Source organism: Nesoenas mayeri (genome assembly GCF_963082525.1).
Source record: "Nesoenas mayeri genome assembly, chromosome: 7".
NCBI lineage: Eukaryota > Metazoa > Chordata > Aves > Columbiformes > Columbidae > Nesoenas > Nesoenas mayeri.
In genome coordinates, this window is record NC_137551.1 from 22,536,876 (window position 1) to 22,557,642 (window position 20,767).

The following is a 20,767-nucleotide window of genomic DNA, read 5'->3' on the forward strand; positions in this document are numbered from 1 at the left end:
GTAATTATCAAAGCTTTGTGTTTATTTCTGAGTGGTGTCGGTGGATTTTAACTGCACCTGTTAAAGGCAGCCTGGCCCTAACTAGCACTGATGATTCTGATTTGCATAATTTGTCGTCTCTTTGTGAAAATTACTCAACTGTACTGCTGTCTGGCCGTGCTTTTCTTTTTTCAAGAGATAAATTTCCCCTCATGGCTTTCAGTAAGGGTGCCTGGTAGTAACATGGTAGCTACCAAGCCATACCTTCTGTATTTATTATTGTAATAATGCTTCATGTTCCACATAGAGTCCTTCGCTCTGAGCCACGTCAAACGGCTAAAATTTGGAAGAGCAGGAGTCCTGTCAGCTGCAGTAGAAATGAGTCAGCCTCAACGGGGAAACCCTGCCACTGTGTTCATGTTAAAAGAGCATTTGAAGAAGGGCAAAAATAGGCTATTGTCAATAGACAATTCAGTCAGAGCTGTAGAGCAGAGCTAAACTTTGCTAAGTTACTGTTACATTGAGTTACTGAGGAAAACAAGACACACACAAAAAAAAAAAGAAAAGAGAAAGAAAAAAGGAAAATCTTTTCTGTCTAGATCTTTAATAATCACAAATCTGTAAAGAACAGAGAGAATTTCAGATTATGCTGTTCTTCCCTCCTCCTCTGCTTTTTGATGTCTTTTTGTGGCTTGCTTGCCTTCCCTTTCATGTCTCTTCTTGATGTGTTTTTGACATTGGGATTTAATTTTTGTTAAACATCACTTCTGGGTATGTTGCTTTCGCTTACAGATTCTTTCCACTTGTTGCTAAAACTGCGTCGTTCTTTCTTATGGTTGCATTTGCTAAAAATACTCTTTTGGAATGTCTCTTGGAATCCATACATTTCTTTGTTACCAACATCCCTTTCTCATCTGTCTGCTATATGTGGACAAAAGACAAAGACCTTGATTAGGGACTTTCCTGGTGCTATTTTATTATCTTGACTTCAGGCTCACCAAATAACTAGTGTTGCTAAATGTATTTGCTTGGTGGCTGTTACAGATGTGTTGGAACCTTAACATGGCTTAGACTGAGATGATGAACAGCCAAGCAATCAATGTCTTTGCCAGTCATCTCAGAAACTAAGTTTTAATGAGTCAGATAAGTCTTATGAGAGCTACTTTTTTCAGTTGATGTTGAAAAGTTACTCTGCCTCTATTAGGACCAAAATCTTTGAGGTTCACATCACCTTTTCCTCTCACTGAAGTGATTTAGCTTCTCACAAGAGCAGTTCCACAGTGGTCTTGAAGGAGGTAGCAGTTGTCTCTCCCAGTACAGCCTCACAGGCTCTGCAAAGTCTGATTGGAAGCTGCCTTTGTTGAAATGAGTTAAAATACTCTTGCCCATAACTTTGTCTCCTGCTTGGTAGTAAACAATTTTTCCTTTTTTTTAAATTAATTACATTAATGTTTTTTCTTTATGAGGCTAGCCATGAGGAAATCAGAAGGGTCCAACTTGAGCCTTTCATCATACGGCTGCACAGAGAATATCCATAGGTGCTGTTTCTTCCAAGTTCTCTTATTTTGTTGTTATCTGTAGACACCAGAAGGACACTGTAAAGCTGTCCAGAAGTGCCTAAAGACATAACAAGTGCTCCAAAAGCTTATTGTCTCGGCATTGCGAGAGGGTGATTTTTCCATTTCTTTAGTTAAGCAGTTCAGGGTTGAAAGACTACACAGATTACTCCCCCCCGAGCCCTGTATCTCATCCCTTTTTTCTACATTTTGCCTTGTGGCAAAGAACAGAATGACTTCAACCTACTGGCTAGGTGATAACCTCAGACAGCCTTGCCTCTGTAATGTCAGCCTCATTTGGTGAAGAAGAGCCCTGAATTTCAGTCCTAGTAAATTAAAAAAAAATAATCACCATCCCCACCCCCCAGGAAAAAACAACCAAAATAAACCAACACACACACTCAACCAATACCAAACCAAAAAACAAACAAACAAAAACAAAACAAAACACAACAACAAAAAACCAACAAACAATAACCAAACAAACAAAACAGAAAAAAAAACAACAAAAACAAGTAAACACCTACAAAACAAAACAAACACACCCTGTTGCTTCTTTCTTGAGGTGTAACACTTTTTAAAGCAAAATCTAAACAGTAGTACTGAAATAATGAGATTATAATGTTAAAAGACATGGTGATTTTACAATCTCTGGACTGAGCATGGAAGCACCACACCCATGCATTTGTCCTGCATATAACTGCGATTAAGGTTGTGAAGATAAATGTTCTTTCTGTTTTTAACTAGTGCTTGAAACGCATTTAAAAAATTTTCTTCCTTTCTTGTGTAGATACTAGGCAATGTTGCTGAATTATTTTTATCATGTTTATTTTGGTGTACTCAGCCTATGTGATTGAGAATGTATGCACTCGTTTTATGAATTTTAAGCTAATTTTGTGATTTTGAAACTTGAGTCATTTTATGTGTGTATCAGAGGTTGAGGAAACTGAATTGTAGTTGTTTAAAAAGTGGGGAACAGTTTGATTTCTGAGTACTAGAGCCAGTAGTGCTTCAGTGGCAATTTGGTGACTCGAATTGGTGTTTTCCTAGACAAAGCTTAATCTAGGTCCTAGTGTGGACTGTGGAGACCTGTGAATCTTTCACTTTTTTTTTTTTTTTTTTTACTAAAAGTTAATCTGAAGCTCTTCAATGATAGAAGTCAGCAGAGAAGATGGCACTGAGATAGCAGGAGGCAGGAGAGTGTTGGGAAGAGGAAGAAATGTCTTTAAAATGTTTTTCCAGGGCCTAGTTTCTGCACCTTCTGTTGGGCAACTGGGCTACTGTCAACGTGGGGGATTGTGTTTCTTTTGTTTGGGGATCCTTTCCTTCCTCTCCTCCCTTTCTCCTTCCTCTCCTCCCTTTCTCCTTCCTCTCCTCCCTTTTTCCTTCTTCTCCTCCCTTTTTCTTTGTTTTTCCCAGCTTAGCCTAGTGTAACAGGAAGCAATCTCAAAACTAAGCAATTTAAGCTCCCTTATGTTGACCTTGATGGTTGGTTGGTCTCCATATTGAGATATTTTGTGGTTACTACACACTGTTATTTCTTTCTCTTGGTATTAAGTTAATAGTTTTCTTTCAATAGTTTTTACCATTCCATCTGGTTTCTGTTAATGGCTAATTTTGTTGTTGTTTCTTGTCATCAGTTTCTCTCCTGCTGTCTGATGGAAAAATAGTGTTTTAGGACTCACTGGGGTGCTTGTTTTATCTCGATTGACAGTCAGTGGTTTAACATTAGGACTTTGAAATGTAACAACACTCTTCCCCAAGGAAGTATTTGTCTGTCTCAAAGGGGTCAGATTAGTTTGAAGAACCAGATGTAATACCTGAGGCTATCTGAGGCACCAGCTCTGCTTTCAAATCCAGCCTGGGCCATCGTGGTTAGGGTAATAATTCCTGTGTTTTCTCTCTCTCTGCTTTACTCAGGAACTGTGCTTCTGCTAAAATTAAGTTTTTAATGCTTCCGTCTCCCATAATTGTGGCTCTGCACCTACTCTGCTCTTCATGAGAGCACTGGCAGTGTGTTGTTATGCCTAAAAATATCCCTTGTTTCAAGTCAAATTAGTGTCCTGACTTCTGTTGGCTTCTCATTTCCCAGGTTACAATCAAGGGTTAGAGTAGGAGTTCACTTAGTGATTGTCTGTCCTGTAGTCTGTTGTAGTTATTACACCTGAAAGAAACTCTTAAATTAAGAAATTATGAGTCTAGCTGCAGTCAACATCCCTGAGATGGCTTTATGTATGGGAAAGCTTGGGAGCTGCAGGTTTTGAAGGGTCAATGGTTTATAACTGTCCCTGTTGTTTTTTATCAACCTTAAAGTAATGAACTTTAGTGCCAAGTTATTGTTACTATATTTCACCATTGCAACACCAGCATTTTAGCTGAATGGCTTGGCCCCACTTGACCAGCTGTTTCAAGCTACCTGTGTATTTCAACTGGAAGCATTTTCACGATGAAAAGACTTCCTATGAATTTTTTCTCATGGCTGTAAGGATAGGAGAGCTGAAAACTTGAGCTGTACTTGGTAAGCTCATGTTTTACCGCAATACTTGTACTGAAATGGCAAACACACTGTAGGCAGGCAAAAGAAAAACTGAAACTGTCTTTCCATAAAGCTTATTTTGACTGGAAAATTAATACTGGTTGTGCAAGGCAGGGAGTTTTGTGTGGGTATAAGTTACTTTTGCACCCTGTTTTTTCATGGCATACCAGTGACATTTAAACAGATTACAACCATATCCAAGCTCTTAATTATGCATCGGGCATCTTCTCTTCTGTCAAAAAATGCGGTGTTAAATGGTAAGGGGAGTTAAAGAGCAGTGTCAGGATCAAGCCAAATCCTAGGTAAGGTGGCCTTAACCTGCACACTGTGGTTTAAAAATAAGAGGACATCAGTCCTCCTAATAAACTGTAAGCACTGGTTTTGCATATGTTACAGATAATGACAATTCTAGCTGATTACAAGCTGAATTGTGTTCTATAAACCATTCTTTTCCTTCTCTGTTTCCCTGAGTAATAGTGGGGCAAAGCCCTTTTAGAGGTAAGATTAAGGCTGTCTCCAGATTAGGTAGCATACAATGTCACTAGCTGTTCTGGGTGGAGAGAAACAGACATGAAGCTATGTGTGTGCTAATTCAATAAATCAAACAAAGGTAGCCTTAAAAAAAAAAATAGAACAAGTGCCAAATTCATGTAACGCCATAGAAAAATCAAGCTAGGTAAATGCGATGATAATCTGACCAAAAGGCAGATTTTTGTCTCTTATTTCTTAAAAAGAGATGTTAATTTCTTTTAATCAAGAAACTCTGCATATTCTACAAAGTCACTGTAATACTATGGCAGATGACCACTGGAAGAGACTTAGCAGTGGGAGCTCAGTTTCTTTTGTCAAAGGATTTCTGAGATGCAACAGCTGTAGGATGGATGTTAACAGTCTCATTTCTGCAGTCCATTATCCTGAAAGTGGGCAAGATATTATACAAGGAGGACAAGGACATTCCTTGGGTGTGTACAGTTGGAAAGGGAATTCCTCATTCTCTTTTGCCATTAGATATTCTCTGCTAGCCCATGAAGAAGCATGTGAAGCAGGACCTTCAGTCTGCTTTTTCTTGATACTTCAAGCCTTTAATGGTTCCTGCAAATTGTCTGTCAATAGAAGGCCTACATACCAAATTCAACAAAGAAACATAAGAGTCATTTTGCCTTTAAAACAAAACCAGAAACTAGAGGGAGAGGAGAATTGTTTCTTTTGGTTTTTTTCCTCCTCAGTTGTGCTACACATTATATTTCTTATTACTTTCTATATCCTCCTTTCCCCTTTTTGCTCTTCTGCTTTTTATTTAAAATAGTTTTCACTTCTGCCATGACATGCCATGCCATGTAGCAGCTGCTTTTGATTTGTGGAAGCACACATAGAAACTTTCTCACGTGTCTGACTCCAGGGAAGATGTTAACATGCTTTTCACCAAAAGGAAAAGAAAGGTGAACACAGATATACTTGAAACGAAAACAGGACATCTGCAGTATCAAGAAGTGTGAATTTAGCAAGGAGAAAATGTGAACTCCTGAACAGTACTGGAAGAGAATTTAAGTATGCTCAATGTAATGAGAATATTTTTACAAGTTGTCCTCTTCTTTACCATTTATAGATATGAACCAGTTTTACCTGTCAGCACTTTTCAGAGGTGATCTCTGACTTTCTGTCCCATTCTTTTCAACCGAGCTTTTAAAGGTTTAATATCCAAGGCCATAAAGATCTGACTACAGATAGTGAACCTCTGGTTCCCAAGTCCTGGCTCAGTGATCATCTGATTTTTTTTTTTCTCTTCTGTGATGCTATCTGTGATATAAATGAGATCACAACTACCTTGTCGTTAAAATTCAGATGACACTTGCAGGACTTCTCTTTTGTGAGGGTTTCTTTGGCTTACTTTACTGTAGCCCTTGGGATTCGGCCCTGTCTAGTGCCAGTACTTTCCATTAAATGAATTAAAAATGTAGTTTTTAGTGGGGTTTTTTAATATATATGTATATACGTGTGAGTGTATATACATATATATTTTAATGTATTTGACATAAATATGCCTGGCAGCCTTTATTCAATATGCCTGTATCCATCCATCTCAGTGTCTGCTGTCAGCTTGCTATAGTTATCTTTAAATTTTCTTCTATTGGGTTACAAGCTTTCTGAAGAAATTCCAGCATTTTGCCATGTGTTATGCTTAGCACCACAAAGGTCTGCTCCTGAATTCTCTTGTTGCTTGAAAGCATCAGTTGAATTTAGCATAGTTTTCTGATTTCTAAATTACATCCAGATAGGATGTTCCAGTCATGCTCGGCCCTCTGGCATTTGTAACGCTTGGTAGTGTGTTCAACTCCATGTCGTTCAGGGAATAAAACTACCATTTCTGTAAGTATTTGTTAGAAGGGCATATTGATCTGGAAGCCAAATCTAACGCTCCACTTTTGAGGAGTGTTAGCTAGCAGAAAAACAAAATCCTCCTGGATTTAAAAATGATTGCAGTCCTGTTTTCTAAAGCTTACAGAAGTTCCCCTTTGTACGCAGGATTAGCTCTTATGAAGGCAGCTATATTTCTATCCGTTCTAGTTTCCTGATGTGTAAGTTACCCTCCTTTATATAGTATCCCAGCATCCTTTTCTTGCATTGAATTAAAAACTATTTCCAATTTGTTTTCCAGTCGTGATGTGGAATGATACAGAGAAAGACTATAGATAATAATAGAAAGACATGAGAAAAGGGCTGGTTCATGTGGGAAGAGCAGCAGCTAAGAAGAAACAAGGGTAATAAAAGGCACAAGGAGACAGAAGATGCAGGTATGATGTGAATTAAGATGGTGCTGAGGACAATGGAGGTGGCTGAAGATGCAGTTGATGTGGTCACTGGTTCATTTGCTGTTCTGCTCGCTGTATCTCTCTGCTGCTGAAGGATATGAAGCAATGCTTACTTATAGGCAATGTTTATGTGTGGCCTTTGCTGTTTTTCACCCTGTCACTCTGATGCAGCTCCTATCTTTTAATCCCCTTAAGCCTCTAGTCTCTCACCAAAACGTGTCCCTCCTGAAATGTAATCCTCTTACTTTAGTTCCACTGCTATGCTCCAGTTATGTCTGTGTGTGTGAGAGCATGGCCAGCAGGGTTTCTGCTTGTGCCAAAGGTTGGAAAAATTTAAATATCAAATTACCTAGATGAGGAGTGCCCACACAATTATTGACCAAAGCAGTGTTTCTTAATCTTGAATCTCAAGATCCTAACATCCCAAATATTTGCTAAATGTTGTAGATTCCTTATGCTGTGGTGCCTCACCTGTAACGAAAAAAAAAAAAAAAGGCATATTTGAATATTAGTTTAATCTTTGTGTTACCATTAGTTTGCTTGCCTCTATGCACAGGAATGAGGGCGTTGTGCAGCACCTTCTGCATTCTCATGGACCACCGTGCTTAGAGATCTAAAGGCCATTGAACAGCCAGGGAAATGCAAGGAAAATTTGGGATCACATTTACAAATGATGTAGACAAATAGAACACTTTCAGGGAGGGAAAACTGGTGGGGTGAATGAGACCATTCTTCTGACTTGGAGGAAGCACTTATAAAGTGTAGTTAGTGCTTTACCAGGTGATGGGCTCTAGGACGCATCTCTTTACACAGATCCCAGTGTCTGGTACTCCATGTGAAAGTCAGTGCCCTCACAAGACCCATCTTGGAGATGTACATTCTACAACTCAGAAGAATGGAAGGGGGAGATCTCGATCGTGTTCTTGCATGACTTCACTGTACATGAAACTCGTCCCGTGCAAACCACGTGCACTATTCAGCCACATGTCTGTAACAGGATACAGCTGCTGAGTAGGACCAGTAGGAGTGAATTTCACTCAGGGCAGCATAATTTCCATGTGCCTCAGGTTTCTCCTCTACCAAGTGACTGCCACAGTTGCCTGCTTCTGGATGTTGATCTCAAACTCCTGGAGTGTATTTTGGAAAAGGTTGTAAATTGTTGACTGGCCTCATCATGTCCCTCTTACAGTTTGTTTGATATTATCTTGTTCTTGTTTTGGAGATAAGATAATTTTGTAATGGATTTGTAATGTCCAGATACGCAATATTACTTATCTGGCATTTGGCCTTTATGAAAAATGGATTTCCAAACCAGCAGTGTGCTTCTTTTTTAGCCTCCTAGAAAATACTGCAGTAGCTATTTCAAACTGGAAGGCTAGTTGCTTACATATAGGCATAATTTTATCTCTTGTATTTTCAAAACTAAGTGGAGTCAGAAATAGGTGTTGAGAGCAGGGAGCCCCTATTTATTGCTTCAGCTTCTTGCTCAGTTCCAAATGGAGACTGCAAGAGAAAACAACCTCCCTAGAGATCTGGCTATATATGTTTTCAGAAGGTATACAGAAATGCCTTTAGTAATTTAGCAGGTTTTTGTGTTTGTTTGGGGTTTTTTAAGTTACTTTTAAAAAAGACAAAATGTATTTTAATAAAATCTATTATCTTGTAAAACGGCTACAGATTTCATAGGTGTCTAGATTTTGCGGATAACGAATGTGTAGACATAGAGAATGCGTGAACATTGAGAAGATTGAAACTGAATTTTTGAAGTCTAGCTTTGGTGGGAGTCGAGTTAAAAGCAGTTCAACAAAAGCAAATCGTATAAGCTAATACACTTTTTCTGAGAACTTTGATGCAATTTCCTGTGACAAAAAAATGCCCCTGCTCAAAGCTCTAGGGAATGAAGGGCAGGAGATTTACTGAGAATGTGAGACTTATTTATAACCCTTTCCCCTTGGGAAATAAACTTTAAAAAATGCAATGTCAGCATGTGTGCAGGAATGCAGTACAGTCCCCAGTAGGTCAGCCAGCACTCTGACAGCTGCAGTTCATTTTCTGATTCCTAGGAATAAATGCGAGAGGCAGAGGAACCCAGTGAAGTGAATTGTTTAATATACTGGTCACATAATATCAGTACTTTTGACCTGATGCATGTGTGTTTCATAAAAAAGTCTGAAACCAAGCAGGATTTTACTGGAACTGGAGCATGAGAGATGCGGAAAGAGAATGAGTAAATGTCTTTAGTTAACTGGAAAAGCTTCTGTTCCAATAGTCTAATGGCCCAGAGATTTTATTTTAGCAGAAAATGGAGGCGTTCCTGGGACTGCAGTGGTAAATTTAGTTCTTGTGCAGCTGCTGCCATTCAGCTCATTCCGACACACAAAAACCTCAGCCCTACTTATGAGACAGTAACTGCACTGAAGTTTCCCAATGAGAAATGGGGAAAACTTCCTCTCGTGGAAAGCCTCTCTTCAGCCAGTAGGTTTGATAGTCACCCATCTCATTACCTCAGACACTCTTCCACTGTGATCTGGTGATTTTGGGGTTACAGTGATGGGAAATGAGGCTGCTTGCACAGAGCATCCCTTTTTCAGCTACAGCCGCCCTGCCCAGGAATGGTAGTTTGAGGTGCCCAGCACCATACTCTGGATACACAGCTCCATTGGCTTTGGCGTTTCTCAGAGTCAGCAGTGCACAGCGGTCCCTTCCTGTGGTTCACTTAGAAACTTCTGCTTCTCCATGCTGAATGTGCGGCATTTAGATTTCCATGTGCAAAGGCAAACACATGTTTTTCTAGCTGACTCTTGTTGCAATTTTTCTTCTCTGCTTCTCATGTTTTAGGGCAAGTCAATACTTTAAAACTACCTTAAGTCCAGAAGTGCTGAAGTGTGCCTACTGCCAGTTGCCGTTACTGAAACACTTTTTTTTTTTTAAGGATCTTGATAGTGACTCAGTCTGAATGTTCCTGAGACCACAGGCGTTTCTTGTTGGTTTTGGTGGGACTGCTGTGTCCTCATGGAGTGCTGGTTTATTGCTTCCTCCAGGAAATAATTCAGCCACGTGTGTCTTAGCCTGCAGGATCTGCCTTGAGTCGCCTGCTTCCTGGTGTCCTTCTGAAGGTGTGGGACACAACTGTGAAGTCTTGTTACTTAGCTACATGTCTTTTCTTCACCTTATTTATTTAATTTCTCTTTCAATAATCTGTTGCTTTAGCTGTCTTCATATAAAGACTTGTTTTATTGTTGATCACCCCAGTTGTCTCTTGCTGAACTATTGGCATTTCTGCAGTATCTCTTACTAACAGAGACTGAACTCCTGATCCAGTTAATATTAGTGGTGGAATTCCCCCTGACTTCCATGGAGCCAGGATTTAATTTCTAGTGACCATATGCAAAAGCTGTTGACCTGCCATTGGTTTTTATACTGTTCCAGTATTCATTTCCATCCGAGTTGTGCTTATCTTCCCTAAAAGTGTAGGAAAGGTATCAAAAATTTAGAGAATCTAAATCTTCTGAGCACTTGTCTTCCACTAAAAATATTTTTTTAATCAATTTTCATTTGTGGGCATAACCTATTGTGACAAACATAGTGGAGAAGATCAGTATCAGTAAACTTGGACAACATCAGCTGTTAAATGTGGATTTAGGTGGTGTTAACTGACTTGCAGATAGATGTGGAATTCTTCCTCTGTTGTTTTGTCAGACACCCACTTAATGAGTGATATACAGGAAAGACTAATGGAGCACATAAAAATTCTGCTTCTGTCCTTTATTTTCCCTGCATTTTAATTGTTCTTCCCTCGATATCTGTGAAGTACTACTCAGTTTCCACTGTATGGTTGGAAGGTAATCAGAATCGGCAGGATTTTCTCCTATGAGTAACAGGTCCTAAACATCCTCTGAGTGAGGGACTGCCAGAGGATCTGCTTGTGACTGAAGAGTGCAGTATTTCTCAGCACACCCTTTGTTTGCCGGTTTCTGAAACTTGTTTATCTGTGACTCTTGAGAACCTGCACCCTCAGTTCCTTTTAACATTACTGAATATGTTGGTATTTCAAGTGCAGCACCCCAAATGTGGATATAAAATTAATGACTACAGATTTTTAAGCTAAAAAAGTAGCACATTTAGAGTGTTAAATCCTCTGTGTTTAAGAGAAGAGGCTTTTGCAGTTTTTAGAGCTGTGCGAGTCACAGAATTGCTTTTCCAGTGAGAAATGGCCTCTGGAGTCACTGTTGTTCACACAGGATTTATAGCAAAGGGAATGGTCATGAAAGATAGACCTGTGAAAGCAAGAGACATGCATTGCCTCCTTGAAGTCTGAGTTTTGCAGAAAGCTCTGAAATACGTGATTACAAAAAATACCCTGTGCTGTAGGCAGGGGTGGTTAGTGGTGGCATGGGAGGCTGGAAGTGTAGCCAGGTGTTTCAGAGTGCTGCTTTGACAGGTTCTTGCCATATGCTGATAATTAGTGTGATAGCTTTAACTGTTCACAATGCTAAACAGCAGACAGTGCTGATGATAGCACCAGTGGGTGCTCATGCATGACAGTGTCCCCAGTACTTGTTTTCTGCCTTGTCCCATGCTTTGGCTGCATCCCAAAGCATTGGGTGAAGCTTCATGTGAGACGAGCTGTGCTTCTCTGGCAAAATGATATAAAATGCTCTTGGGTTACTGGTTGAAGTAACCTGCTACCCCTAGAGAGTCTTTTTTGCCTTTGTTTCTGGTATCAGGGATTGTGTTTTGGTGAAAGAGAGGGTAGTTGGCTGTGTGTGTGCTTTCCGTTGGCATTTTGAGTGTTAACCTAAAAAAGATATGTAAGTGTGTGCATTCACACGTGTGATCTTAAAATGGCTTGGCCTAAATAGTCAGTTGATGCCTGAATTTCCTGCGTAATTGGCTCGGAACTCTGAACAGTCACTTCATTTGTTTGTTTGGGTTTGTTTTTGTTTTTGTGGTTTTTTGTTTTGTTTGGTTTTTGGTTTTTTTTTTTAATTAGCCGTTTAATGCTCTAAAGGATTCTTGTTCTGCAGTTTAAATGCACTACCCTTTAAATTAAGACTATACCTTTTCTCTTAGCTGTGCATCATCTTTTCTGCAGTGTTTTGATAAGTAGTTTGGGCTTATTTCTGTAAGGATGGTTGAATGTGTTGTTTTTCTTAGATATTATTCTTTGTGTTTTCTCTGACCTTAGAAACAATTTTAAGAAAGATAATGTGCTTAAAGCTCTCCACAACACCACAGGTTGGATTTTTACAAGTGATCTCACTCTAGCCAGTGTTTGGCTAAGTAACTTCAATGGGATCTGTAGGGCCCAGTTCCTCATTTACTTAAATTTGTCTGATCGTTTAAGATTAGGTGAGTTTGAAATGCTGCAGGTCAGGATACTTTGCAAACTACACTGATAAAAATTGGAAGGTGAAATTTGAGGGAAAACCAAGCTGGTCTGGACTAAGTCGGTATTACTAAACAGCTCTGATATTTACAAGAGCTCTTTCGAGAGCTCTTTTGTCATGTGCTTTTGGCCATATCATGTTCAGTGTTACCAAAAATATCCTGAATGCTTTCCCAGCATCATCTGGGAAGTGATTTCTCTTACTGTTGTAAGGAGTGTCATTTGTCCGTATGGTCCATGTAGTCAGAAGTAGGGTAATAAGCAATCTTAATATCTTAAGATGGAAAAAGAGGAAGAGAAAATCCTTGAGAAAATAGAAGCAACTTGAAGTATCAAGTTTGCATTGGCATTGTGTCCAAACCACACATGATGTGCAGACAGGGCAGCCGCCTGCTGCCCTGCCCAAGGAGCACCCACAGCCTGTTTCCGCAGCAAGCGGCTGAGCCTACGAAGTCGTGTAGACACCAAGAAACGCCAGCTCTTTGGAAGGTTCTTCTAGGATGTGTCTGTTGGCAGCTTGAGAAATTTCACATTGGCAGTTGCCTAGAGGGTTTTTTAATCTGTATATGTTTAAAATAGTCACTTGCTTTGGCATATCGACACATGTAGGGTATCATGAGAATTCCAGTAGTTGCATTAAAAGTGATTGCTTCACAAAAGATAGAATGTTATTCCTTTTAATCTGTTTATAATTGCCGGCTTCCTCAGCGTTTCTATCTCTCTTTCTGCTGTTAAATACACAGAATTGTTTGAAATGGCGTTTTTGTTTTCACACAGGTAATCTTAGTGCATATTGCTTCCATTATCAGGAAAGGTGTAAATTTTTGGATCATGTCTTTTGTAGTTCATACAATTCTTTCCTTGAGGAAGGATTCTTTTGTTGTTGTTGCATCACATAAAGGCATGCATCCATTTTAGGCACGTTGTCTGGCAACAGCAAGATAAGAACAGCCGTAAAACATGTTTGATGCCAAACTTTGCAGTTTACTTGCTTTGTTAGGAATTGGGCATGTGGCATGTGAATATTGTAAGTGTGCAAATGAACGTAATTTTAGTGAAATCTACCAGATTGATGGTCTTGTGCAGAAATTAGAATTTGCTCTTCCAGGTGAAGCAGCCTCAGCTCAGCAAGAGAAAGGCTTTTATGTAATCTTCTAGCTCAAACAATTAAAAAGGGGAGATGCAGATCAGATCTCAATTTTGAAGTGGCAGCTGGAAGTGCAGGTTATCCATAATCAAGTGCACTTTGTGGAGCCTTTGGAAGTAAAGCAACGCAATGCAAAATCTGGAAAACATTGTATGTTAAAAAAAAATCTGGAGAACAAAGCATGGAGAAAACAGCCTTTTTGAAGAGAATGCTGGCCTCACTTTATCCATTGGATGCACGTGTTGTAATGTACTCCTAAGACAAAACTGGCAAGACTGAGCACACAGCAATACAAAATGAGCAAAAATTTATACGCAAGTGTACCCTATCTGGAAAATATAGGGATCTACATGTCTGTCAGGTTTGCGTAGTATCATGCACACCCATGCGAGCTGTTAAGAGCTATTCACAAGGCAGACTAGAGATGAAGCACGTTGGGCGTCTGACCACACTGTGGTGCAGACGTAGGCAAGAGATTCTTATTTAGCTTCAACATTCTGCTATGTTTGCCCCGTTCTTTGAATTTCTTCTCATTTATATTTCTTGTTTGTGATCTGTTTGCCTCCTTGACTTCCCTCCACAAACCCTCAAGGGGCCTGTTCTTTAAACTCCTTGAACTCTGCCATTAAAAGCTATCCGGTCTGTCATCTTTTCCTTTCATTGCTCTTTCTTTTCTGTTAAAGACGTATGATCTTGTGATTTTATTTCTGTTGTTAATGTTCTCAGATACAGCTCTAAGTTCAGCACCTGGAATAAAGCTTGTTAATTTTCCTATGTTTTACTTCCAGCCTTGTTTTTTGCCTTCAGGTTGTTTTTCCAAGTTTGTCTCCCACTGTGTGAAGTGGCTTGATGTGAACATGAATGAGCAAGTTAGTGAGCTGAGTAATCCACAGTGAACTTGCTATAAATTTTCCACTGTGATGAAAGATCTGAAATCTTTTGTTGAGTTTCTGAACTCATTGTGAATTGTTGGTCCAGGAAAATCAAGTGGGATAATCCAAGAACAGAATATGCTAGGCTAGATGGATGGGACAGATTATTTTAATTCCTTTTTCAATATTTATATTGGCTTTCGAGGAAGGCAGAAAAAGGAAATAGGTGGTGTGATTTCCATCACCACCTTCAGTTTCCAATGTTGGGGTGTAAATACTGCACAAGAGCAGAGATGCAAGGCATAGATGCCATTACTGTTCTTTGATTAGATGCTATTATTCTTCTAGCTGCATGCAAAAATCATTGATGAACCTTGATGATATTTCATTGTATTTTATGGACAAAAATTTGAAATGAGTAAAGTTTAAGAAATTTGCCCAGCACTGGCTTTATAAACTGTTGATGTGTTTATTGCTCTTCCATGATGGCCTGGTGACTGCCAAAGAAATAAAGAGCATATTCAGTTAGTATGATGCAAAATACCATTTCCTACTGAAGTAATTAAATGTTGGGTTCTGTCAGTCATGAGATCTAGTGCTGACAAAGCTTTTGTAATGTAACAATCCATTTATTTTGACAGATGAAGAAAATAATTCCCGAAGCTTTCTCCCATTTCTTTTTTCTCATTCTATCCGCAACTTGGATATCCTTGCCATGACAATTAAGTGCATGTGCCAGTATTAACAACAACCTCTCTTCTCCCCAAACTAAAAGCATATGTTCTTTTTAATTTCTACTGTTCAGGTACAGGGTTGCAGTGCAAGATTTGCACCAGATCTGGGAAGAGATTGTTAGGAAATCTGATACAATTATGAAACCTGAAACAATACCTGGGTGTGTACAGCTGCATGTTTGTAGAGCAGCTGTGCATTCATACTCTGGTCATGGGACTTGATAGAACTGAGTTTCACTTGCCATGCAAGGGTCATTCAGCTACTCAGCTCTTGCACCGCACATTTTCACGCAATGCCATTCTGTTTCCAATTCTGTAATTCTGATAAGATCTAAGAATGAGAATTGCTGTATGAACAGGAGCAATTATTGCTTAGGCATTATTTTCTACAAATTTTTTTAATAAGGAAAGCAACTGTTCACCCAGAAGACTTTTGAAATAGAATCTGTGCCACTTGTTGATAACAGTAAGTGATTTTAGATATTGACCCTGTACTTAAACTATCCCTGTAAAATGCAGTTGTGATACACAAAATTAGTTTAAAATGGCTTTTGGATTCCAGGTATAAAACCACAAGTAGGCAGTGCCCTTGCTGATCTGCCCTGGTTTATTTAACTGTATCTCTATTGGGCCGAGGCATTAGCACTTACCTTGTAGGAATCTGCAGCTAGGGCACTGGAGTAAGAACATAATCAAAACAAAGGGTTCTGCCCTCCATTCCTGAGATTTTAGCTGGAGAACTCATCATTGTGTGAGGAACTTAACCCATTTTATCATGTAAGATAAAGTAACATAAAAGCTGTATTGCAAAATGAGGAATATAGTGCCCTATGAGGCCACTGGTGTGTTAGAGAATTAAGAATTTGCGAAGCAGGCGGGTGCTAGGTTCGTGCACTGGTGGCTTGAGAAGGAAGACTTCCCTCTGATGACCTCTGCCCTCTTTTCCCAGAGCAAGCAACAATAAAAGTCAAATAAACAATAAATAGTCTGTGAGACTGCCTCCTCTGTTGTCTTCTGTTTACCTGCCTTAATGACTGAAAACCAAAATGTTAGAAACACAAAATCCAAACCATTTTACCAAGGTATTTTTTTCCTTCCATCCTGGCAAGGACATCCAAGTTGTGTTTCTCTAGGGTGCCCACTTGCTGAGGCTGCATTAAGTCTACAGCTGAGTTGGGAAAAAGGTCAGTGTGATACACTGGTATCATGCACAAGAGCAGCTGTGACTGCCTGAATTCTTATCAGTGGGTGGGCACCCTCCTTCTGGCTCAGCTGATAGGAACTGGTGTTCTTGGGTTCACAAGGCTTCTGGATTTGACGAAGTTACGTAGCTGTTGTGCTTAGTGGAAAAATTGATATGTTATTATAAGGAAGCAAGGGTAAAATAAATTGAAAGGACTGAATATGGAAGACTGAGGTAAATTGAAGGATTGGAAGGAGGTGGTGGCTTCTACATCTCCGAACTGTAAAGAAAGAGCTATCATGCAAGAGTAACCAAGGAATGGTGGCAGAAGGGAAAATGAGCCAGCAAGGTGGAGAAGGCAAGTTTAAGAGCCCTGCAGGAAAGTAGATGTGAGCTGAAGCCACTGCTGAAGGAAGGAGGCAGCTCTGTCGCTTACAGTAGGGAGCAAATTCAAGGGGAAGGTTGGGAAGGGGATTCAGGCAGTTGCAAACAAGTGCATTTGTAGTTCAGAGGAATGTGTCACTGTGGGAATGTGTAGCAATTTTTCTTTTGTCAGTCATTTCCCTGCTTCTGCCTTCCTCTTTGTTTCCCTAGAGCCAGGCTCTGATTCAGACCTCAGAGCAGCAGCTGGCAGTGAGTAGCTCAGGAAAACTTAGGAGTTGCACTTGTAATTTTTTGCTATCTAGATTGTTTTTTCAAGTATCTGTCAGGTGGTTCTAGTTGAGTCAGATGACTTTGAAAGGTGGGATTCCCATTATCCCATACAGGAAGACTGATCCACTAAAGTAGAGTGACACTAGCTTTAACTGGTGGTAATTGTATGTTCTGTGCTGGCAGATGTTGCATTTGTCTGGACCTCGAATTCAAGTGCAAAGACTAATGCCTTTGCAAGAGGGAAGGAGAGCTTGTTTGGAGCTGTAATTACCAGAGTAGAATATCTCCTACTGTGCAGTGGGAACAAACTAGAAAATGTCTCTGAAGACCTTTATTTGGTGGGTAGGGATAGTACCATAATAGAAGCTTAGCCTTTTCACTCCCAGGTCAGCGTTAATTTGTGAATAATTGTTAAAAGATCCCAGGATGAATGTTCTGATGATGGATAGAGTGTGAAAAGTGAGCTTTTTTGTTTGCCTTTAAAATAATTTTTATCTATTTAGCATTTCTGTTCCTCAGTAATTGTGACTGCCATTAAAAACTGCATGTTCCAGGAGCTCCTTCCATGGCTTTACATCTCTTTTTCGATCTTAATGACTGGAAAACATATGGCATGCTTAATGTATTGCAGCATGGGAAACACCGGCAAGCACTGGCTCTATTTAATGGCTTCCACAGTGTTTTTTTCTGAAAGATAGGTTATTATTATTATTTTACTTGCAAAAGACAATTAAACGGTACAGATAAACTTAATGAACTGTATTACTTAGAGTTGTTTCTGTTGCTGTTAATGATTTTTTTTTTTAATTGTTTTTTTTTGGTCCTTTGCAGAAGCTGGCAAGAAAGCGGTGTATGTTCCTTCAGTAGGGGTGCTGCTTGGGTGGTAATAGTGAACTGGGAATTGCTGTTGCACAACAAAACTCAGTTGTTTATCTGTTTTCAGCCCAAAACATTTTAAAGTCTCTGTGTATGTAGAGTGTGAGACTTGGAGCAGCTGTTTAAAAAAAGTGCCTGGTCAGTTGGTGTCCAGGGGCTGAAACGATTTTACCTGGGTGATGGGGATGCTTGGTAGTTGACTGGCCAACCAGACTGGAAAATGTGTGTATATTTGCAAGTCTGTGGTGGATCTGGTAGCAGCTATTGGATCAGTTGTCACTCCTTGAAAATAGGGCTGAGTTGGTGCTTCTCCTGCTGGTCAGTTTAAGCAGCCCATTAGAGTACAGATTTTGGCCAGCATGGGCTGAGACTTTTGTGAATTTCCTGTTGACTTTATGGATGTACAGCTTTATGTAGTAAAGTGACGGAGATGTGAAAGAGTGCATAGGTGTCTAGGAGTCATTTAGAAATATCACTAATACTTAAATAGATGTGTGAATGCACTCTGTAACCCTTAAGGGAATATTTTTCAAGACCGCTTTTTTTTTTTTTTAATGATGAGTCTTTCATTAACAAAACCAACTGTTGGCAGTCATCTACTGACTGAAACCTCTGATAGGTATGTTTCCAGCAGTAGATCAATAAAGATAGTATAAGCATCTGTCTCTCAGAAGCTGCTGACATCCATCAGATAAAATCAGTTCTGGGAGCAGAGCAGAAAAACTAGTTTCTGTGGCATGGCTAAGAGTACATTTGTCGTGCATCATTTATGGTGTTGTGCAAATATAGGTCTTGTCCTCCGGCCTGTTCATGCTTACTGAATTTTAGCACATCCATTTCAACACAGGTGTCTGTGTAAGTTCAGTCATGCTCCCTTGCAGGCATCTTCTTCAACTAGACAGTAGTATCTGGGCAGTGTTGAGTTAATGTGAAGAAACCTCTGCTTCAATTTTGTCTTTGACATCTAGGGCTGGATTTGAGACTGTCACCTTCATAGGTCTGTATGTGTTGCTTCAGGCAGACTTCTTGGCCATGGGTCCTTCTCTTCACTACATTTTCCCTTGTCCCATATAGCCTTACTTTGTTTACCTCCCCCGCATCCCTAGAAGGCCAGGCATAGCCTGCTTCCCCCCACACCCCGCACATACGCAATGACGAGTCTTTGTGCTTGCCAGGTGGTGTTCGTCTCTTTTCGTCATAGCTTGAGAACATGTCCCTGCCTTCTCCTTTCTTCTTTCTGTCTTCTTTAGCTTTTTTTTTTTTTTTTTCTGTTGCTATAGTTACACTGCCTTTGGTGAAATCAGCTAGATTCTTCACGTAACCATTATGTCCATATTTTGGGGGGTCCTTACATGTTTGTTTCTGTTCTAGGAATACTGTTATCTATGTAACAAAATATCATAGGAAATTCAAAAATCAAACTCAGCCTAGCAGTACACAGATCTGGCATTCAAGTCAATGGTAATTTAGGCCACAACTATTCCAGAACTGATCCTTGCTGATTTTTAACTTGGCCATCAGTCAAAACTGAAGGGGATTGTCTGGACATTTCTCCTCTCTTCAGAACACTGTATTTGCTTCCTCACATTTTTAAGGGCGGACACACAATTTCTATCCATCAACTGGGGCAGTACCCAGGACTGTGTTGAGAGGCAGGTGATGTTGCATGGAAGGGACTGCCTCATTTTGTAAACACATGCTGAAGGCTTTGAAGTTGTTCTGGGGATGTGCTGTAGGAAGAGATGTCTGGTAGCATGGGGATGTAGCACCTGGGTAACGAGCCACCCAGTCTGGCTTGACATGGGCTTTAGTCACTGAAGGTCACTTGAACTGTAATAAACCACGCATGGGAGGTCTGAAACCAGTGTGTTATATCCAAGCTGATCTAGGGATAACTGCAGTGGACTGGGTTTTTTATGTCCCCATTTGTTATCTATGCAGGTCTTCTGATCTCAGTCTCTATCTGATCAGTCAGTGCCAATGAGAACTCAAAGAGGGGGCTGTTGAAGTGTCTCTGTTAGGTTAAATTATGTTCAGGAATAAATGTGAGAGAGTTTGGTTCCTGAAATCCCACATGAAAGGATGCACTTCCAGAAACTCTAATCCAGCATAGAGTCCATAGACAGTAGTAAATTTGCACTGTTTTTCAGAGGGATTAAGTCTCAAACCAATTTATATTCCAGCTTCCCAGACTTAGAGGAACATAGATACTGTTCTCCCACCAACCATTATGACTTTATCTGGTTTTAATATTTGTTTAGAATAAAGTATTTCTTGCTGGATTTTGTTCAGAAAAGCTTTTGCATAACAATTTCTAGGCTCTTACCAGTGGAGTAATTATGTCACCTTACGGTAAACTGATGTTCAGAAATCAGAATGAAATATCTTGGTGAAAGCTACAGTTTATTTTGGTATAAGAAGATTGTCATAATTATCAGCCAGGATCTGTGCACTGAACAGTAACAGATACATTCATCACTGGTTTCAGTTTTGAAAATTGCAGCTTCTGCATTTCCATTTTGTATGATATTTCCAGCTTAATTCTGAGTTCTGTAGTAAATGGGAAGTTCCTCAGTACTATTTTGACTCCTGAAATGACATGCATGTGGTTATTCACTATTGTTTCCAAACATCACTGTGATACTTATGTTTTTCTTTAAGCACGAGCTTTCAGGTTTAGTAATTGGATGTTTACCTTTGGATGTAGATAAGGCAGGGCTGAGAAATATCCTTTACAAATTAGATGCCACCAGAGGAAAGGGCTTTGCAGTATTCATTGAGAGAAGAAATCGTTGTTCCAGTATTTCTACATTTGTACTTGTCTTGCCTATGTGATTTTCTGCCAGGTAGTGTCTTGTTAAGCAAACAAAGCAATTTAGTGATTGCAATAGATCAGGCTGATGTTAATAGAAACAGCATCCTTAAAAGCCACAGCTGCAAGACTTTCTCCATGGAATTTGGTTTCTAATACCAGCTTTAAAATATCCTCATAACTGTGATTTGTTGCTGCAGTGATCCTGTTCTTCCTCTT

At 39.7% G+C, this 20,767-nt stretch overlaps 1 protein-coding gene across 18 annotated transcripts in view; it reads left to right on the plus strand.

The window, feature by feature from the left end:
• The window catches only part of MARCHF8 (membrane associated ring-CH-type finger 8), a 93,165-nt gene that overhangs the window by 50,869 nt on the left and 21,529 nt on the right, over positions 1-20,767 (plus strand). For 3 of the 18 annotated variants that reach the window (XM_080347902.1, XM_080347914.1, XM_080347905.1), the window contains exon 1: positions 16,352-16,564. The exons of 8 other annotated variants lie outside the window; for them this stretch is intronic. The gene's annotated coding sequence lies outside the window, so the exon portion shown is untranslated. Of the gene's footprint in view, positions 1-16,339; positions 16,644-16,663; positions 18,356-20,767 lie in introns of those variants that run through there. 7 more of the 18 variants (XM_080347917.1, XM_080347906.1, XM_080347915.1 and 4 more) reach the window with 4 other exon arrangements.